Below are 19,477 nucleotides of genomic sequence, written 5' to 3'. Positions count from 1 at the left end.
AAAAGCCAGTTCGTGCTCGAAAACCCTCCAGCGTGGCTGAATTACAACAATTCTGCAAAGATGAGTGGGCCATAACTCCTCCACGATGCTGTAAAAGACTCATTGAAGTTATCGCAAATGCTTGAATGCAGTTGTTGCTGCGAATGTTAGCCCAACCCGTTATTAGGCTTAGAAACTGTTTTTTGTGTGTACTTGTGTGTTATCTTTGTCTAATATTTAAAATGTTTGATGATCTGAAACATTTAAGTGTGACAAACATACTAAAAATAGGAAATCAGGAAGAGGGCAAACAGTTTTTCACATTGCAGTAGAGTGGAAAGAGAAAAGTATGTGACTTATCTCTGTGACATTTAGTACTGCCAATCACATGTTGCTCTCTAATCAGGCAATAAACCAGTCAGCAATTTCTGGGTGATTAGTTGTCACCTTCAAGGTGATGTGCAAGAGAGGCAAAGACATACATGCACATATATACACAACCAAATATATTAAATATAATTCTACAATCTGAGATCCTAACATGTTAGTGACACCTTGCTTTCTGCTACCACATCTATGTAGTTAGTAGATGTCTGTGTTTCTTTTAGGGAGATTGTGAATGTCTGCAATCTCGTCTCACCCAGTCCCAGAGTTGAGTGAGTCTTGGGAGAGTGGTGTAGAGAAGGAAGGTCAGGGTGACAGTTGTCAGACCCTCATCCATACCATTTGGATGGAAAGTGATACCAGAGACAGCTGAGACTGCTTCGGTCACTCTCAGGGTTAATTTGAAGCGTCTTAACATTCACTTTACTTCGGGTGCATTTGTAATGAACGTGGAACTGTGGGGTAAATGGAAATCTCAGCATCTGTGTCTCCTTAACTCTCCCTTCTCTTTCTCTCTCTCTCACACACACACACACACACACAGATGCACTATGAATTAGGCTACACTCACCCTCTCAAGGCCACAGAACAAATTCCTGAGGTTGTCTTGCAACCACAGAGTCATTCGGTCATAACTCTTTCAGTCAGAATCACTGGGGTATTGCCTGTCACTCTCCTGCACGCATCGAACCCCACTCTGGTAACTTGGATTGTGCGTAGAATGCCTGGTGGATGTTTTCCTCCTTCAACACAATCTAGCTGCATATCAGGTTTGCCCCAAAATAATAAGAGGGGAGCTGGAATGAGATTCTCTGGTCCCAAGTTATCTTTAAATGGTTCCACACTCACTTTCAACACCACCATGCGGATACAAAAGGTATAAATGGGAGGAAATGATCAGGAGTTTGCTAATTAGTGACAAAGATAAAATGTGGTACACAGAAAATCGACAGTTTTCTTATAGATGATATTCTCTTGGTGATTAGTTAGGATATGTGACCTAATTTTAGACATTTTGACAGACTAAATAAATAGTGGTGTAAAGAATATTTAAGCTTAATACAACTTTAACAATGCTAACCCGCTGTCTCTAAAGAGGACATTTTGTGGGGGGCCGAGCAAGATGGCGAAGTGAAGAGGAGTGTTTTTTCGAGCTCTCAGCACTAAATCAAATCAAATCAAATCACTTTTATTGTCACATCACATGTGCAGGTACATTGGTACAGCACATGTGAGTGAAATTCTTGTGTGCGAGCTTCACAAGCAACAGAGTTGTGCAAAATACAAGAATGTAAACAAGCAAAATACAAGAATGGCTACATCTGAAACTAATAAATATATGTACAATATATAATAGTATATGCATTTCTGGATGTGTATACTAAATATTTTTCTACGTGTGTGTGTGTGTGTGTGTGTGTGTGTGTGTGTGTACACATATTTTACAAATTAAATAGAGTAAACAATAAATAAAATATATAAAATAAAATATACAGAGTGAGACATGTGCAAAACAGTGGCATTACTGTACAGTATGGAGTGCATAATGTTAAAGTTCCAGTAGTGAAACTGAGGTGTCTATGAAGTGTTCAGCAGTCTGATGGCCTGGTGGAAGAAGCTGTCTCTCAGTCTGCTGGTTCGGGACCGGATGCTGCAGAACCTCCTTCCTGATGGAAGCAGTCTGAACAGTTTATGGCTGGGGTGACTGGAGTCCTTGATGATCCTCCCCGCTTTCCTCAGGCACCGCTTCCTGTAGATGTCTTGGAGGGAGGGAAGCTCACCTCCAATTATCCGTTCAGAGCACCGCACTACTCGCTGGAGAGCTTTGCAGTTGTAGGCGGTGCTGTTGCCATACCAGGTGGTGATGCATCCAGTGAGGATGCTCTCAATGGCACAGTGATAGAAGGTCCTGAGGATGCGGGGGCTCATGCCGAATCTTTTCAGTCTCCTGAGAAAGAAGAGGCGCTGCTGCGCCTTCTTCACTGTTTTGTTTGTGTGTACTGACCACGTAAGATCCTCAGCCAGATGTACACCAAGGAAGCGGAAGCTGCTCACTCTCTCCACAGCAGCGCCGTTGATGGTGATGGGGGTGTGTACTTCTCTGCCCCTCCGGAAGTCCACTATCAACTCCTTTGTCTTTGCGACGTTGAGGGTGAGATGGTTGTCTTGACACCAGTGGGTCAGGGCGCTGACCTCCTCCCTGTAAGCTGTCTCATCACTGTTGGTGATAAGACCCACCACTGTAGTGTCGTCCGCAAACTTCACAATGATGTTGGAGTTGTTAGTGGCTGTGCAGTCGTAGGTGTAGAGTGAGTACAGGAGAGGGCTCAGTACACACCCCTGTGGAGCACCAGTGTTCAGTGTGACGGGGGATGAGGTGATGCTGCCCAGTCTGACCACTTGGCGTCTGTCAGACAGGAAGCTAAGGATCCAGCTGCAGAGGGAGCTGCTCAGTCCTAGATCCTGCAGTTTCCTGTCCAGCTTCGAGGGAACGATGGTATTGAATGCTGAGCTGTAATCTACAAACAGCATTCTCACATACGTGTCTCTCTTCTCCAGGTGTGACAGGGCAGTATGTAGTGTCAGGGCTATGGCATCATCAGTGGACCTGTTGTGGTGGTATGCGAACTGTAGAGGGTCCAGTGAGTCGGGTAGTGCAGAGCAGATGAGGTCCCTGACCAGCTTCTCGAAGCATTTGCTTACGATGGGGGTCAGGGCTACAGGTCGCCAGTCGTTCAATGAGGAGATGGTGGAGGATTTGGGTACAGGGACGATGGTGGCCATTTTGAAGCAGGCTGGGACTACAGACAGAGAGAGGGAAAGGTTGAAGATGTGCGTGAACACTCCAGCCAGCTGAGCCGCGCATGACTTGAGGACGTGGCCGGGAATCCCGTCCGGACCAGTAGCTTTGCGTGCGTTCACCTTCCTGAAGCACCTCCGCACATCCTCCTCAGACACAGTGTGCACACTAGAAGGATATAAAGCATTTTTACAACACCTATTTGACGTCTTTCTAACTTTCAAGACTTTTTTGAAGATCAGTGCACTAAACCTGCTAAATCTGAAACCAAATTCTATAACAACAACATGTCGAAATCTGCTCAGAAAAGGCTGAGTAACTCGGGCAAACCACATGCAACTAGCATGCTAGCTAGCGACCATAGCTACATGAAAGAAATGGAGTGTCAGGAGATGGTTGAAGAAGAATTTCCACCTCTACCAGTTACGCCTTCCAAGCCTCCAGTGGCTAAAAAACCAACACTATCTACCAGTCACTCTGGTGGCGCCTCCCTGAAAGCTGATGCGGTCAACACTTTGATTAATCTGATCAACACCAGAAGTGACGCCATTGAAGAAATGGTAGGAACAGTTCGTACGGATTTAAAGGACATAAGTGATAAGATTATGGTCATTGAGAAGAGGGGTTGAGAAAAACGAAACGCTTACACAGAAATGTGACAAACGCATCTCTGAAGTTGAACGCTACAACCGCCGTTGGAATCTGAGACTGTATGGGGTACCGGAGTTGGAGAAAGAAGATGTGCGCACAAAGGCGATTGGGATATGCCAAACGGTTCTGCCTGCGGAAAAGGAAAAGTTTTCAGAGGTCTTAGACATCGCTCATCGAGTGGGGAAACCAAAACAAAATGACCCGAGACCCAGAGGGATCATCATCCGGTTCATCTCAAGGAGAATTCGTGATGCGGTGTGGAAAGCTGCCAAGAACAATACTTTCCTTCAAAATAATCATCTGCGGTTCACTGAAGACCTGACGAGAGAGGACAAAGAAAACAGACTAAAGCTGTGGCCCATTATAAAGAAAGCACGTGAAGAAGGGAAATCTGCTTACTTTGTTGGAGGTCGAGGCTTTGTAAATGGTGCTGAAATTCACACATAATCTCTTCAATATTCCCTGACCCTTAGTTCTTCTCAGGTTTGTTTACAAGGTGTTCTTTATATTGATGTGCCTGATATTTGTAGATATTAATGTTTGGCTGTCTAAATTGCTCTTTGATGTTAGCAAAAAGCAAACTTACTGTTAAATAGGTAAAACTTTTTTTGTTACGCTTTTATTAGGCATCTAAAGTTTATTTATATATATATATATATATACTCTATACTGTGAACATTTTCATATTCTAGTGCTGAACTCAGTGTTAGGTTAAAAAGTTTAACTTCGATTTACATTTTAGTACATATCTTTTCTTTGTCAATTTGTGTTCTTTGTTTTTTGTTTCTATTAATGCTAGGGGTCTTCGTAACAACTTAAAACGTAAAGCCACTTTTCTTTATGCAAAGCAACTTAAATCTGACTTTGTGTTTTTACAAGAATCTCACTCTACTATCAACGATGTTAGTTTTTGGCGATCTCAATGGGGAAATTCTATATGGTTATCTCATGGAACTGAACGATCAGCTGGGGTATCAATCCTAAAAAACAGATATAATGGGGATGTTTTACATACACAATGTGATGTCAAGTCATAAAATATAATGATTTAGTCTTAATTGTAACTAACATATACGGGTTTAACACGAAGCTAGAAAATGATCATTTATTTTTGACGATTGAAAAAAAATATCTAGCTGGTTAAATAAATTTCCAAATGCAAAATTATTACTAGGTGGAGACTTTAACTGTATTATGGATGCTGAATTAGATAAATTTCCTCCAGGACATTCGAACAGAATTAATACCACTGTTATGGTACGCCTGAAACTTACAGACATTTGGAGATTCAAATTTCCTCAGTCCAAAATGTTTACTTGGTGCAACAATTCTAACTCGAGACATTCAAGGATAGACTTTTGGTTAGTTTCAGAGAGCTTTGACAGCAATAGCATAGATGTAGGTGCTTGGCCTTCTCCAGCAACAGATCATAAAGCCATATATATTAAAATAAATCTAACTTCTCTATCTAATTCTTCTGTTGTTAAATTTACATACTGGAAACTAAACAGCTCATTATTACAAAAAGACAATGTGAAAAAGGAGCGTAAAGAACTGATCTCAAACTTTTGGTCTATAGCTCAAAAAGATTTAAAGTATGGAAATAACTGGGAATTATTAAAATTTGAAATTGGCAAATATTTAAGGAAGGTTGGCAGCCTTAATGCAAAATCCAAAAGATTAGAGGAAGAAAATATAATCTTTCAAATCACACAGTTATCTAATAAACAAATTGACACTTTAACTGAAGAGGAAAAATGAACCTTGCTAAATTACAAGATAAATTAGATCGTTTATACACAGACAAAACAAAACGAGCTTTTATCAGATCAAGGTCTAAATGGCTTGAAGAAGGTGAGCGTAATTCCCATTATTTCTTCAGTTTAGAAAAGAAACACTCAAGTATAAATAATATTAGCAAATTAATGATAAATGGGGTTATAACAGAGGATTACAGATTAATCTCTAAATATTGTAGTCATTTCTATAAGGAACTTTATAGCTCTACATTTTCTCAGGAAGCTGCAAATCATCTCTTAGAATCGCAGAATGTTAAATCTATCAGCCAAGAAGATTCTATATTATCTGATCAACCCATCTCATTATAAGAAATCAAAGATGCAATTGGGCTATTGAAAAATAATAAATCTCCAGGTATGGATGGTCTTACTACTGAATTATATAAAACTTTTTCTGAAGAGTTGTCTCCCTTTCTTCTTGAGGTATTTGCAGAAAGCATAGGAAACCAACAGCTTCCCACTACGATGAATCAAGGTTTGACTATGTTGATTCCGAAGCCTAATAAGGACCTATTGATGATTGATAACTGGAGACCAATTAGCTTGCTAAATAATGATTATAAGGTATTTGCTCTAATTATAGCTAACAGACTTAAGATTTTGTTATTGATGAAACACAATCTGGCTTTATGCCCAAAAGACACATAACTAACAATATCAGATTGGTTTTAGATATTCTGGATTATTCTGACCTCATAAATTGCAATGGTTTCATATTATTTTTAGACTTCTACAAGGCCTTCGATACGGTGGAGCATGAATTTATATTTCAAGCTCTGGATAAGTATGGTTTTGGCTCTTACTTCTCTACAGCGATTAAAACATTATACCATAACAGCAACAGCAATATTAAATTAACAAACGGTACTTCACCCAGATTTAACATACAAAGAGGGATAAGACAAGGCTGTCCCATTTCTCCATACCTGTTTTTGTTAATTGCCCAACTATTGTCTAACCATATGAAATCAAGCTATGTAAAAGGTATATCGCTAATTGGCAAAGATTTACTCATAACACAGTTAGCGGATGACACTACATTATTCCTAAAAGATGAAAATCAAATCTCTATTGCTATTGAAACTATCTCCATATTTTCCAAAGCTCCTGGATTGTACTTGAATATTCCTAAATGTGAACTTATGGCGATAAAAGAAAGTTCGAAAACACCTTTGTGTAACATTCCAATAAAACAAGAAGTTCGTTATTTAGGTATCATAATAACCAAAAATCAGGAAAGTAGAATCACTCAAAATTTTTATCCTATTCTAGAGAAACTCAAACGCAGATTTAATCAGTGGCTCTTAAGAGATTTGTCGTTAAAAGGCAGAGTATTAATAACTAAAGCAGAAGGCATCTCTCGTCTTACATACGCTGCATTGGCATTGCACCTTGATAAAAAACTTATAAAAGAGGTTGATAAGTTACTTTTCAACTTTATCTGGAAAAATAGGACACACTACATTAAAAAAACAGTTCTTATGAACTCCTATGTCAATGGAGGACTTAATGTGTTGGATTTTAACACTTTAGATAACACATTCAAAATAAATTGGTTGAAGAATCTAATTACTAATCCTACTTCCATTTGGAATACTATACCTGTGTTCATGTTTTCTAAGTTAGGTGGCACTGAATTTTTCCTTACTTGTAATTTTGATATTGATAAAATCCCTTTAAACATCTCTGCTTTTCATCGTCAAGCTTTTTTAGCATGGACTCTTATTTACAAGCATAACTTTAGTCCACACAGTTATTATATCTGGAATAACAAGGATGTTTTATTTAAAAGAAAATCTCTCTTCTTAGATAGTTGGTTTAGGAATGACATTGTTTTAGTCAACCAGTTATTTGATTCAAATGGTATTCTTTTCTCCTATGAAGAATTTTGTTTACATTTCAATTTAGCTATAACTCGTCATGATTATACCAAAGTATTTGGCTCAATACCGTCAGGGGTTTGTATGCTGTTTAAGAATCAACCTAATATCACTTCATTCCACAGGCCGTTGGCATCTCCCATACAAACTTTTGTTGGCAAGATTTGCTTTTCTAAGCAATCTAAAAACAACAATAAATCGATTAGAGCTTTATTTCAGAGTACCATAACCACGCTACCATATGTCATTTTTTTTTGGAACCGGCTGTCAGATGGTATTATGTGGAATGAAGTTTGGAAACTCCCTAATCAGTTTTTAATTACCAACAAAATTAAAGATATTTCTTATAAATTAATACACAGAATTTATCCTTCTAAAGATTATCTTCAAAGCAAATTCAAATTAGACATTGATACAAGCTGTAGCTTTTGTAAAACTTCCAAGGAATCTACTATACATCTTTTTTGGTTTTGTAACCTTGTACAAGATTTTTGGCAGAGTTTATGTGTTTTTATTTCAGAAAATATATTTAAAGGATTTTTACTGTTTTGGAAATGTGTTTTGCTTGGTCTGCACAAAAACCAAAAACAATTCAACTTTGATAACAGATATATGATTAACTTGTTACTTTTAATGGCTAAATTTCATATTCACAAGTCCAAATGTTTAGGAAGACATCCCTCTTTTTATGTATTCTCCTTTGAATTTGTACAGTATCTTAACTCAATTAAGAACTCCACTAACCCAAAAGCTATAAAAACTATTGGTGTTTGTGAAAAAATCAAGATCTTTCAATCACTTTATTCTTTGGCTTGATCAGTTACTTTCCCCCTAGCATATTTATATTGTTGTTTTTGAATACTGTTCTTGTATTTGTTTATCTATGCATACAACTCTTTTGTAAGTACAATACCATTATTGTAGTACTGTTTAATTCCATTTTGTATTGTACTGATGTTTAAATAAAGGTTTGGAGGAAAAAAAAAAAAGAGGACATTTTGTACTTCAATAACTTTTCATTGCTCATTGGTCATATTTTACAGGCTATGCTTTCTTGAAGCAATACTATTTGGTCAGTTTTCACTTCTATCTTCATCCTGGTGTTGATCCCGCTGGTGCAGGGTCCGCTCTTCGGCAAAGGTTTCTTCATTTGGTTCTGTCCAAGGCGTCCTCAGGTGATGCGTTGACAGTCGGAGCATGTGCATCTCCATAATGTTTAGGGCCTGCTCATGTGTGGTCAATGCAGGCCAACATGCAGAGCCATACGGAGCTATTGGGCGGACCACCGTTTTGTAGATTTTTCCCTTGAGTTGATCTGGCATTCTTCTGTCACAAAGGACACCAGTGACCTGTCGCCATCACTGGTGTCAATCGTGTTTATTTACAAAACTAATGATGTTCTCTCCAATATCAGCTATAGTTTATGTTTAATGCTAATTAGCAAACAATAGCATGATACCTGCCTTGCATTTTTAATCATGTTGGCAAACAGAGCTTCTGTATCTATCTTTCTGTGTCTATGCCCACATAGCTTGAGAGTTGTCCACCTTGTTGAATATGATGGAACTATCCGGAAAAAATCTGTATTTCCTGACTGGAAGTTGTTCCTGGAGGTTGCTGGCTGTCTCTAAGGGAAATTGGTGACAAAGAGAGTGCTGCGCCAAAAATGTCCTTGTGTTCACCTGTAGTTTGTGTGAAAACAGACATTCACCTTTGAAGTTAAACTTGTCCCTCAGTGCTGCAGGTTTCAAAAGGTTTTTACTTTTTACTTTTAAGGGAAATGGTATCTGTTTCTGGTTTGTGCCACACTTCTCAGTTTCACAGAGAAAAGCAAGCTACTCTCAGAGTGTTTGTAGACAAGCCGGCGTGTTTGATGACGGCTGCAGGTGACAGAAAACTGACAGAAATCTGATAGTAACCAAAAAAATTACAACACGGTTTCTGCCAACTGGTTGAGGAATACATATTTTTTAACACTAACTGTTCTTTAGGGCTATGTAGCTGTGGCTTTAGCAATCAACCTCCAGCAATCAGTTGCCAATTGGTCAGGGATTACTCATTTTTCCCTCACAGCCAGTTGCAGACAAGTCTCCAGGCTTGTGTCAACGGGGCCTTATTCACTTGACCCTGCCTTGTCACAATAGTTGTCACACATGCAAAACAGCAGACAAGTTAACATCATATGGTTACTGGTTACGTGTCTACAAAACCTCAATACACTCTTATGCAAGATTTTACTCATTGATATTAGAGATGGACTGATTTGATATTACATATCGGTATCGGTCCAATACTGACATAAATTACTGGATCGGATATCGGAGAGAAATAAAAAAATGTAATCCGATCCATTAAATATCAAAAAAGCACCTCACAAAACTTGCGACATGGCGTAACTCGGCTCATAACCGTAGCACGTCGCAGCAGTATGCCTCACGTGATAGAGCGGCTGTGTGTATTTGTAGCCTCGCTACCAATCCAGCATTTCATCTCCGAGGAAGTGATCACAGAGAGAAGTAAAGCAAATGTGTAAGTTCATCTCTGAATGTTAGTAAATCATAACCACATTAAGCTTAACAACTGATATATGGAGCGACTGCCTCTGCCTCTCCCTCCCTCTCCTGTTGCTACTTCAATCATAAAACTGATCAATGATCAGCTGATTGGCTTTTCTGTCACGAGTCCGTCTCTCTTGTTTGCTTTTGGCCCACTTCGTGCCAGAAAGAGGAAACCAGCAGCTGAACAACAGCAGCACGTTTAAGTTTGATAAGCTGTTGTTAGAATTTATTTAATATTACTTTCTACACCAGGATCCTTTTCTACGCAGCTGATGGCTGGTAACTGTGCAGGGGCGGATCTAGCAAAGTTTAGCCAGGGGGGCCGATGGGGCATGAACAGGGAAAAGGGGGCACAAAGACATACTTTTCTTTCTTATTCTCATTTAAAATGTCTAGCTTTTAATAAATAATTATCTGAATCTTACACCCAAAATTTTAATCTGATGTAAAATGTATAGAAGTCCATTACTGAATATAGTAACTATTAAGTCTAATATACCCTAGTAAGCTATAGTATTTTTTCCTTTGGGAAGGTACCATCTGTGCAGTCTGCAATTCTGTTGAAGAAAGATGTTGAATCTATTTAATTATTCTTGAAAAAGAATTGATTTCTGTGCATTTTTTTCCATACTGCATCAAATTAAAGTTGATTACGTCGATTAAGCATCATGAAGTGGAGCGTGGAGGGTGGTTCCCTATTTTTTTTTTTTTTTTTTTGCTGGGAGTTTGCAACCCTATTAGTTAGGTTGCTTAGTCTTTAAAATACCAGGTTTAAGTTTATTAGATTGATCAGTTTTGCTGAACTATGAAATATTTTGGGTGCAGTGTATTTTTTGCATACAGGTATAACAGAATAGCTTTAGTGTTTTGTTTTGGGTTTTTTTTTACTTGGGTATAAACTTATACAAAAAGCAGCAAGATATTAAAAAAAAGTTTTGTTGATTAAAAAACACACTATATCGGATTCATATCGGTATCGGCAGATATCCAAATTTATGATATTGGTATCGGACATAAAAAAGTGGTATCGTGCCATCTCTAATTTATATTGTTATCAGAGGATGAACCCTAGTCTTAATGACTTAGTCAGAGTGTCACGGTGCGGCATGGCACACCGTGGAAGGAGTGGGGAAGGCGGACCCAGGCGCGGTGCTCTACGTATAGACAGTGTTTATTTACAGAGGGTGATATCAAACAACAATAAATCCCCGTGTTTCTCCCCAGACTCCCGTGTCGTGTCCTCCAAGTGCTCTCTGCTCCCGTGTCTGCACTCCCGGTGCTCGCTGCTCCTTAAGCCTTCCACGCTCCTCCTGCGGGAAATAATAGCGGCAGCAGTCAGGACACTGAACAATGGCAGGCATACACTACACGACCAAAACCTAAACTGGGTAACTAACGTGGAGTCCCAAGCAATGATCCCGCGTCGGTGGGAGCTCCAAGACTCTCTTAAGTAGCTCCCCCGACGAGGCCTGATCAGCAGCAGGTGTGTGGCTTCGGGTGTGGCCAGTCCCCTTGCAGGGCCACACCCTCCAGGCCTGACGCCGCCTATAAACAAGTGCTCAGCCACCCACACACACATACACACTAGCGCAGGGAAGGGGGAGCAACACCAAAATACACAACAACAATAATAATAATAATAATAATAATAATAATAATAAAATACATGACTGCTCAGGGATCCTGGGTCGCCCAGTCCCAGGACCCTGACAGTACCCCCCCTCTAAGGGTCGGCTCCCGACGACCCCAAAACCAAAACAAAAAAAACAGCACAACCAACCCAGGGCGGGCGGCTGGGGGAACCAGGACGGAGGGCCAGAACCAAAACAAGCAAAAACAACAAAACAACAAACCGACCCAGTCCACAGTCTCAGAGTCAGACCGCGCATCCCGCAGCGGTGCAAAAAGAAAACGAAAAGACGCCACAAACAGTCACAGGCGGCCCATCAACACAACAAGAGAGTTCAGGGGGCCTACCTCGAGCCCAACGGCGGTGACGTAGCAGCTCCGGCGGACGGCCCCGGGTCTGGCAGCAGCAGCAAAACAGTTCAGGGGGCCTGCCACGGGTCCGGTGGCGGCGGCGCTGCTCCTCCGGCGGCCAGCCACGGGTCCGGTGGCGGCAGAACGGTTCTGGTGGCCTGCCACTGGTCCGGTGGCGGCGGCGCTGCTCCTCCGGCGGCCTGCCACGGGTCCGGTGGCGGTGGAACGGTTCTGGTGGCCTGCCACGGGTCCGGTGGCGGCGGCGCTGCTCCGGTGAGCAACAGCGAGGCGTGGCACCAGGCCCATGACGCGCCGACCGCTGACGTGGACGCACCGGACGTAGATGGCGAGGAGGCCGCGCTAGACGTGGAGGTCCCTCCGGTCCGCTGATCTCCGGCTCCGGCTGAGCGGGTCCCTCCTCGGCTGCTGGCAGCGAGAGCTCCTCCTCCTCGGCTGCTGGCAGCGAGAGCTCCTCCTCCTCGGCTGCTGGCAGCGAGAGCTCGCTGAGCTGCTCCTCCGGCTCGCTGAGCTGCTCCCCGGCTGGCGGCTCGCTGAGCTCCGGCTCCTCCTCGGCTGCTGGCAGCGAGAGCTCGCTGAGCTCCTCCTCGGCTGGCAGCGAGAGCTCCTCCTCGGCTGGCAGCGAGAGCTCCTCCTCGGCTGGCAGCGAGAGCTCCTCCTCGGCTGGCAGTGCGGGCTCCTCAGCCGGCTCGCCGGGCTCCTCAGCCGGCTCGCCGGGCTCCTCAGCTGGCGGTGCGGGCTCCTCCGGCTCGCCGAGCTCCTCAGCTGGCGGTGCGGGCTCCTCCGGCTCGCCGGGCTCCTCAGCTGGCGGTGCGGGCTCCTCCGGCTCGCCGGGCTCCTCAGCTGGCGGTGCGGGCTCCTCCGGCTCGCCAAGCTCCTCAGCTGGCGGTGCGGGCTCCTCCGGCTCGCCGAGCTCCTCAGCTGGCGGTGCGGGCTCCTCCGGCTCGCCAAGCTCCTCAGCTGGCGGTGCGGGCTCCTCCGGCTCGCTGAGCGCCTCAGCTGATGGTGCGGGCTCCTCCGGCTCACTGAGCTCCTGCTCGGGCATGCTGAGCTCCTGCTGCAGCTGGACAAAGTCTGAGGTCTCCCGAGCTTGCACTACCCCCCGGGCTTTACGCAGGGTGCAAAGGCAGGCGGAAACTCCCTTGAGCTGGCCGAGGTAGGGGTTTCCCTCCAGGAGTGCCTCGATGGCATTTAACCCCACCACTCTTGCCCTTGCGTTGGTGGTGTGAGTTACCCAGTCCATCAGGCGTTGGACGCGTGTGAGGTCGCCCCCTCCGGACAGGGCTGCTGGAGTGGGTAGTGGAATGGAGGCTGCCGCTGGTGGAGAAGATGGCTGAGGGATGACCACATGCGGATGAGATGACGACAGCGCCACAACCGCAGATGGTGAAGCAGCGAGTGGTGTGAAGACCTCTGACCGAGGTGATGTTACCTGCGCTGTCAGCTCGTCCACTGCAGACACAAACACAGATGGTGAGGGAAATGGAAAATTGTCCGTACTACTCACCACAGCCGGCTCTTGAGATGACCGTGGATGTGGCTGCGGTGAGGAACGCTGGCGGCGCGAACGTCGTTTCCGTGTAGACGTCGGGGCCGGCGTCTCAGGCAGTGAAACCACCAGCTGTCCGAGCTGGTGGGCAGCCTGAGGAGGAGAGTGGAGGTGGAGGGTGGAAAGTAGAAAGTCCAGGACCACCGCATTAAGGGAGCCCACCAGCCAGGGGAATTTAAAAAGCATCTCCTGCAGCCGCCTCTCCACGGCGCGACGCAAACCTTCCGCTGGCTTCTCCCACCACAAGTCACACATGCGGTACACTTTGTCCATAATTTCCCTCCTGAGCCTCTCCTCAGAGACCGCTGGGTCCATAAGTGGCGGGATCATTCTGTCACGGTGCGGCATGGCACACCGTGGAAGGAGTGGGGAAGGCGGACCCAGGCGCGGTGCTCTACGTATAGACAGTGTTTATTTACAGAGGGTGATATCAAACAACAATAAATCCCCGTGTTTCTCCCCAGACTCCCGTGTCGTGTCCTCCAAGTGCTCTCTGCTCCCGTGTCTGCACTCCCGGTGCTCGCTGCTCCTTAAGCCTTCCACGCTCCTCCTGCGGGAAATAATAGCGGCAGCAGTCAGGACACTGAACAATGGCAGGCATACACTACACGACCAAAACCTAAACTGGGTAACTAACGTGGAGTCCCAAGCAATGATCCCGCGTCGGTGGGAGCTCCAAGACTCTCTTAAGTAGCTCCCCCGACGAGGCCTGATCAGCAGCAGGTGTGTGGCTTCGGGTGTGGCCAGTCCCCTTGCAGGGCCACACCCTCCAGGCCTGACGCCGCCTATAAACAAGTGCTCAGCCACCCACACACACATACACACTAGCGCAGGGAAGGGGGAGCAACACCAAAATACACAACAACAATAATAATAATAATAATAATAATAATAATAAAATACATGACTGCTCAGGGATCCTGGGTCGCCCAGTCCCAGGACCCTGACACAGAGTGCCTGCCAATGTTTTGTGACTGTGTACATTTGTCCACAAGACACTGCACAAGAATGCACCAACCGTGTGCGGCAAACATCAAGTGAACTTGAACAAAAGTATAATAAAAACAGCTATTCATCTGTAGTGTCGGCAGCTGTCTGTGTTCATATTCACATGGAAAGCATAATCGCAGCCTGAGCTTTAATCTACCTTTTGCCAACTTCCTATCTGTATGGTACAACAGTGCTCATCACAGAACAAGAAAAGTTAGTAGCAACCGGTCAGGTGTTACAAGAAACATTTTGCAGTCATACAGTATATCAACAAAGTAAACTCCCATGTTTGCCGCACCGTGCTTCAGATAAGAAACAAAAACACAAGGGAGTGCGGTAAAGTCTTTACTTATCAGCGTTCCAACCTTTAATATCTATAGTTGCGTAAATTCACAAACAAGCACGCCTGTGTACACACCCACAAAAACACACGATTTTTTTTTTGTCCTTGGTCTCTGAGGTGTAGGACAAAAAAACAGCATTTGATTACTTATGACAGAGAAGAAAAACTAGAATGCAGCTAAGTCTTCAGAAAGTAACACACAAACCAGGTGTGCATTCATTTAATCATCTATCCTTTGCAAACTATTGCTATTACTGCTGACTTCTTCCTCTCTTGCTTGCTTCATTGTGCACATTTTGCCAAACATGAATTCTTAAATGTACGCACAGCAGAACAGAAGGTTGCTTAGTAAAGTTAAAAAAATATATATATATATAAACTATATAAAGTTAAAGCTAAAGTGTGTGTGTGTGTGTGTGTGTGTGTGTGTGTGTGTGTGTGTGTGTGTGTGTGTGTGTGTGTGTGTGTGTGTGTGTGTGTGTGTGTGTGTGTGTGTGTGTGTGTGTGTGTATTTTTTGGGAGACCATAGAAGGAGGAAGGAGGAGAACAATGGGTGGTGGTGGTGGAAATGTGGTTGAACCTTCATCTCTTGTTTACATTCCACACCCCCAAAGACCCTAACCACAGTACCAGCACCTAATCTCATCAGTAAATTTCCCACTTGAACAAATATCTAAATATCTCCTCTCACATAATCAGTCTTCGTGTTCACACACTCATGCACAAACACATAACTTCAAGACACACAGTTCCAGTTTGGTTCCCTGGAACTGTGCAAGAGAGTCAAAGACCTTCCTCTTGTTCTCCTGCCTGGTAGCTCCATATAAGAACTGGAGACTTTTGTCAACTTGTTATTTCTGGTGTGGACTTGCAGCACGTCCGCAGGAAGTGCATGCAGAGATCACATCCTTACTTCTGTCTTTGTTTTTTTTTCTTTTGTTTCAGCTGTTTGACAATCAGTAGCTCTTTCTCCGAAATTCTTTTAACTCAAAAACAGCTGTGGCTGTTCAGCAGGGATAACGAGTGTCTTTATTCAGCGCTCCAGCATTTGGCTGGCAGGAGACCCTCACTGTCATAGTGGTCACAGAGAGAGGCACGGTGTGGAGGTGGATATGAAAGGCTATATATACAGGGAGTGCAGAATTATTAGGCAAGTTGTATTTTTGAGGAATAATTTTATTATTGAACAACAACCATGTTCTCAATGAACCCAAAAAAACTCATTAATATCAAAGCTGAATGTTTTTGGAAGTAGTTTTTAGTTTGTTTTTAGTTTTAGCTATTTTAGGGGGATATCTGTGTGTGCAGGTGACTATTACTGTGCATAATTATTAGGCAACTTAACAAAAAACAAATATATACCCATTTCAATTATTTATTTTTACCAGTGAAACCAATATAACATCTCCACATTCACAAATATACATTTCTGACATTCAAAAACAAATCAGCGACCAATATAGCCACCTTTCTTTGCAAGGACACTCAAAAGCCTGCCATCCATGGATTCTGTCAGTGTTTTGATCTGTTCACCATCAACATTGCGTGCAGCAGCAACCACAGCCTCCCAGACACTGTTCAGAGAGGTGTACTGTTTTCCCTCCTTGTAAATCTCACATTTGATGATGAACCACAGGTTCTCAATGGGGTTCAGATCAGGTGAACAAGGTGGCCATGTCATTAGTTTTTCTTCTTTTATACCCTTTCTTGCCAGCCATGCTGTGGAGTACTTGGACGCGTGTGATGGAGCATTGTCCTGCATGGAAATCATGTTTTTCTTGAAGGATGCAGACTTCTTCCTGTACCACTGCTTGAAGAAGGTGTCTTCCAGGAACTGGCAGTAGGACTGGGAGTTGAGCTTGACTCCATCCTCAACCCGAAAAGGCCCCACAAGCTCATCTTTGATGATACCAGCCCAAACCAGTACTCCACCTCCACCTTGCTGGCGTCTGAGTCAGACTGGAGCTCTCTGCCCTTTACCAATCCAGCCACGGGCCCATCCATCTGGCCCATCAAGACTCACTCTCATTTCATCAGTCCATAAAACCTTAGAAAAATCAGTCTTGAGATATTTCTTGGCCCAGTCTTGACGTTTCAGCTTGTGTGTCTTGTTCAGTGGTGGTCGTCTTTCAGCCTTTCTTACCTTGGCCATGTCTCTGAGTATTGCACACCTTGTGCTTTTGGGCACTCCAGTGATGTTGCATCTCTGAAATATGGCCAAACTGGTGGCAAGTGGCATCTTGGCAGCTGCACGCTTGACTTTTCTCAGTTCATGGGCAGTTATTTTGCGCCTTGGTTTTTCCACACGCTTCTTGCGACCCTGTTGACTATTTTGAATGAAACGCTTGATTGTTCGATGATCACACTTCAGAAGCTTTGCAATTTTGAGACTGCTGCATCCCTCTGCAAGATATCTCACTATTTTTGACTTTTCTGAGCCTGTCAAGTCCTTCTTTTGACCCATTTTGCCAAAGGAAAGGACGTTGCCTAATAATTATGCACACCTGATATACGGTGTTGATGTCATTAGACCACACCCCTTCTCATTACAGAGATGCACATCACCTAATATGCTTAATTGGTAGTAGGCTTTCGAGCCTATACAGCTTGGAGTAAGACAACATGCATGAAGAGGATGATGTGGACAAAATACTCATTTGCCTAATAATTCTGCACTCCCTGTACAGGGACTACTGTGCCTTCCTTTGGAGACACAGAGCAGAGCATAGACTTCCAGCTGTGCAATCCCAACTACTTCGTGCAACTATTAAGGTTTGGATCAGTGGGCCTGTAAAGACCAGGCTTCAAATGTCTGCTTAGTGGAGCAGCAAATCTAATTTGTCAGATCTTGGGGTTTTTTCTTTGGGTTTTTGGGGGGGTGGTTTGCTGATGTAGATTATTTATGTATTTGTCTTGTTTATATATAATAGTGTTTTGGGACAACTCATAGAAAGTTACGTTTTAGTTTTAGGCTGGTGCGGGTGGTGGCACGTCATTTAGGGAGAGCTAGGCAATGCCTAATGGCAGTGAGGTACTGCAACACATAAGTTGCCAGCTATATGCAAGGTTCCCCCATTCAGCTGTGTTTATTTTTTCTAAATAAAGGTAGTTGAATTATCACATTACTATTGTGAGTTCATCCGGTTGTGGTTTGAATTCTTTCACCAAAATATCATACTAAATTTGTCTAACTTAAGTCTTCTCATGGCTAAGTGCCTGGGTGTGTTTGAAATTAGCGTGACTTACATACATGTCTAAAAACCGAAGGTGAGGGCCATCAGAGGGAGGTGATAATTGGGACATCTGAGGACCTCTGTTGTTTGCTAACACCCCAGAGGTGTCGGGGGTCGGGGGAGGTGTTCTTCTCAATGAAGTGCTTTTCTTTTTCAACCCTTTATCTCCATGTAGCCAACAAAAAGGATCGTTTTCCTACAAACAGTAGCCAATGCACTCCAAACCCTTTAGTCAATACTTCATAAGATTCGCAGACACATAGGTGTGAACTACTTTCAGCTTGGGTCGATTTTGCAAAAAATCAACTGTTTTCTCAGAGCTTTATCATAGGTTTGATCCGATCATATGAAAGGCTTAGGAGATAGGGTGTTTTATCTACTAATCAGAAATTTGGTGGCTCGGTCCCTGGCTCCTCCAACCTGCATGTTGAAGAATATTTGGGCAAGATACTGAGCCGGTGCATCCATCAGAGTGTGAGTGTGTGAACTTTAGGTTAAACATGTTTAGGTTTGACAAAAAAGGATGTGTCTGAAAGGCTTGTAGTAAGATCTCTCTCTGGGAGTTCAAAGTGAGTAGAAAAGCGTTACATAAGTGCCAGTTTGTTTACCATTTGCCATTCTTCTTTTGGCTCTTACACCAACTCTACATCCATGAATCTTTTCTGTGGTCTTCCTCTTTTCATCCTGCCTGGCAGCTTAATCGACAACACTCTTTGCCCAGTATACCCACTATACCTCCTCTGCACCTGACCAAAACATTTCAGCCTTGCCTCTCAGACTATATCAGCCCTAATTTCTAATCTTGTCTATCCTGTTCACTCCCAATTAAAATCTTCAAAAAAATCACTACCTTGCTGCTAAAGTAGAGAAAATGGTACCTGGTAAGCTGCTTACTGTACTTTTTTTGGTCAATTAATCCACAGCAAAAATAACCAGGTTGAATTTGAAGGAAGGAAGTAGTACGATTTTGCTGGCCTGTGTCTTTAGTGCTTTCTTGCAACTTCCTGGCTTTTGCTTTTTGGTGTGAACCACAAGTAATATCTCCAGCTCTGCTCAGGCTTTAAGGTCTGATAGTAGGATGACATCATGTAGAGAGCTATTATCAGGGCCTCAGTCCTCGTTCCATTCCTACTAGCACAGAAGGAAGGAAGAGAGTCTGATTGAAGGAAAATGCAATGTGCTCTAGGTCAGACTCTGAGCAGCCAGAGTTCATACTACAAATGGCAGCCACATTTATATAATCTAAAAGAAATCACTGTGTTTTCTTGAACTTTGCACCAACCTCTCTAGGTTTTGTTTCTATATTAAGCTTT

This window comes from Astatotilapia calliptera, chromosome 7 (genome assembly GCF_900246225.1).
Source record: "Astatotilapia calliptera chromosome 7, fAstCal1.2, whole genome shotgun sequence".
NCBI lineage: Eukaryota > Metazoa > Chordata > Actinopteri > Cichliformes > Cichlidae > Astatotilapia > Astatotilapia calliptera.
This window is presented reverse-complemented; position numbering follows the sequence as displayed.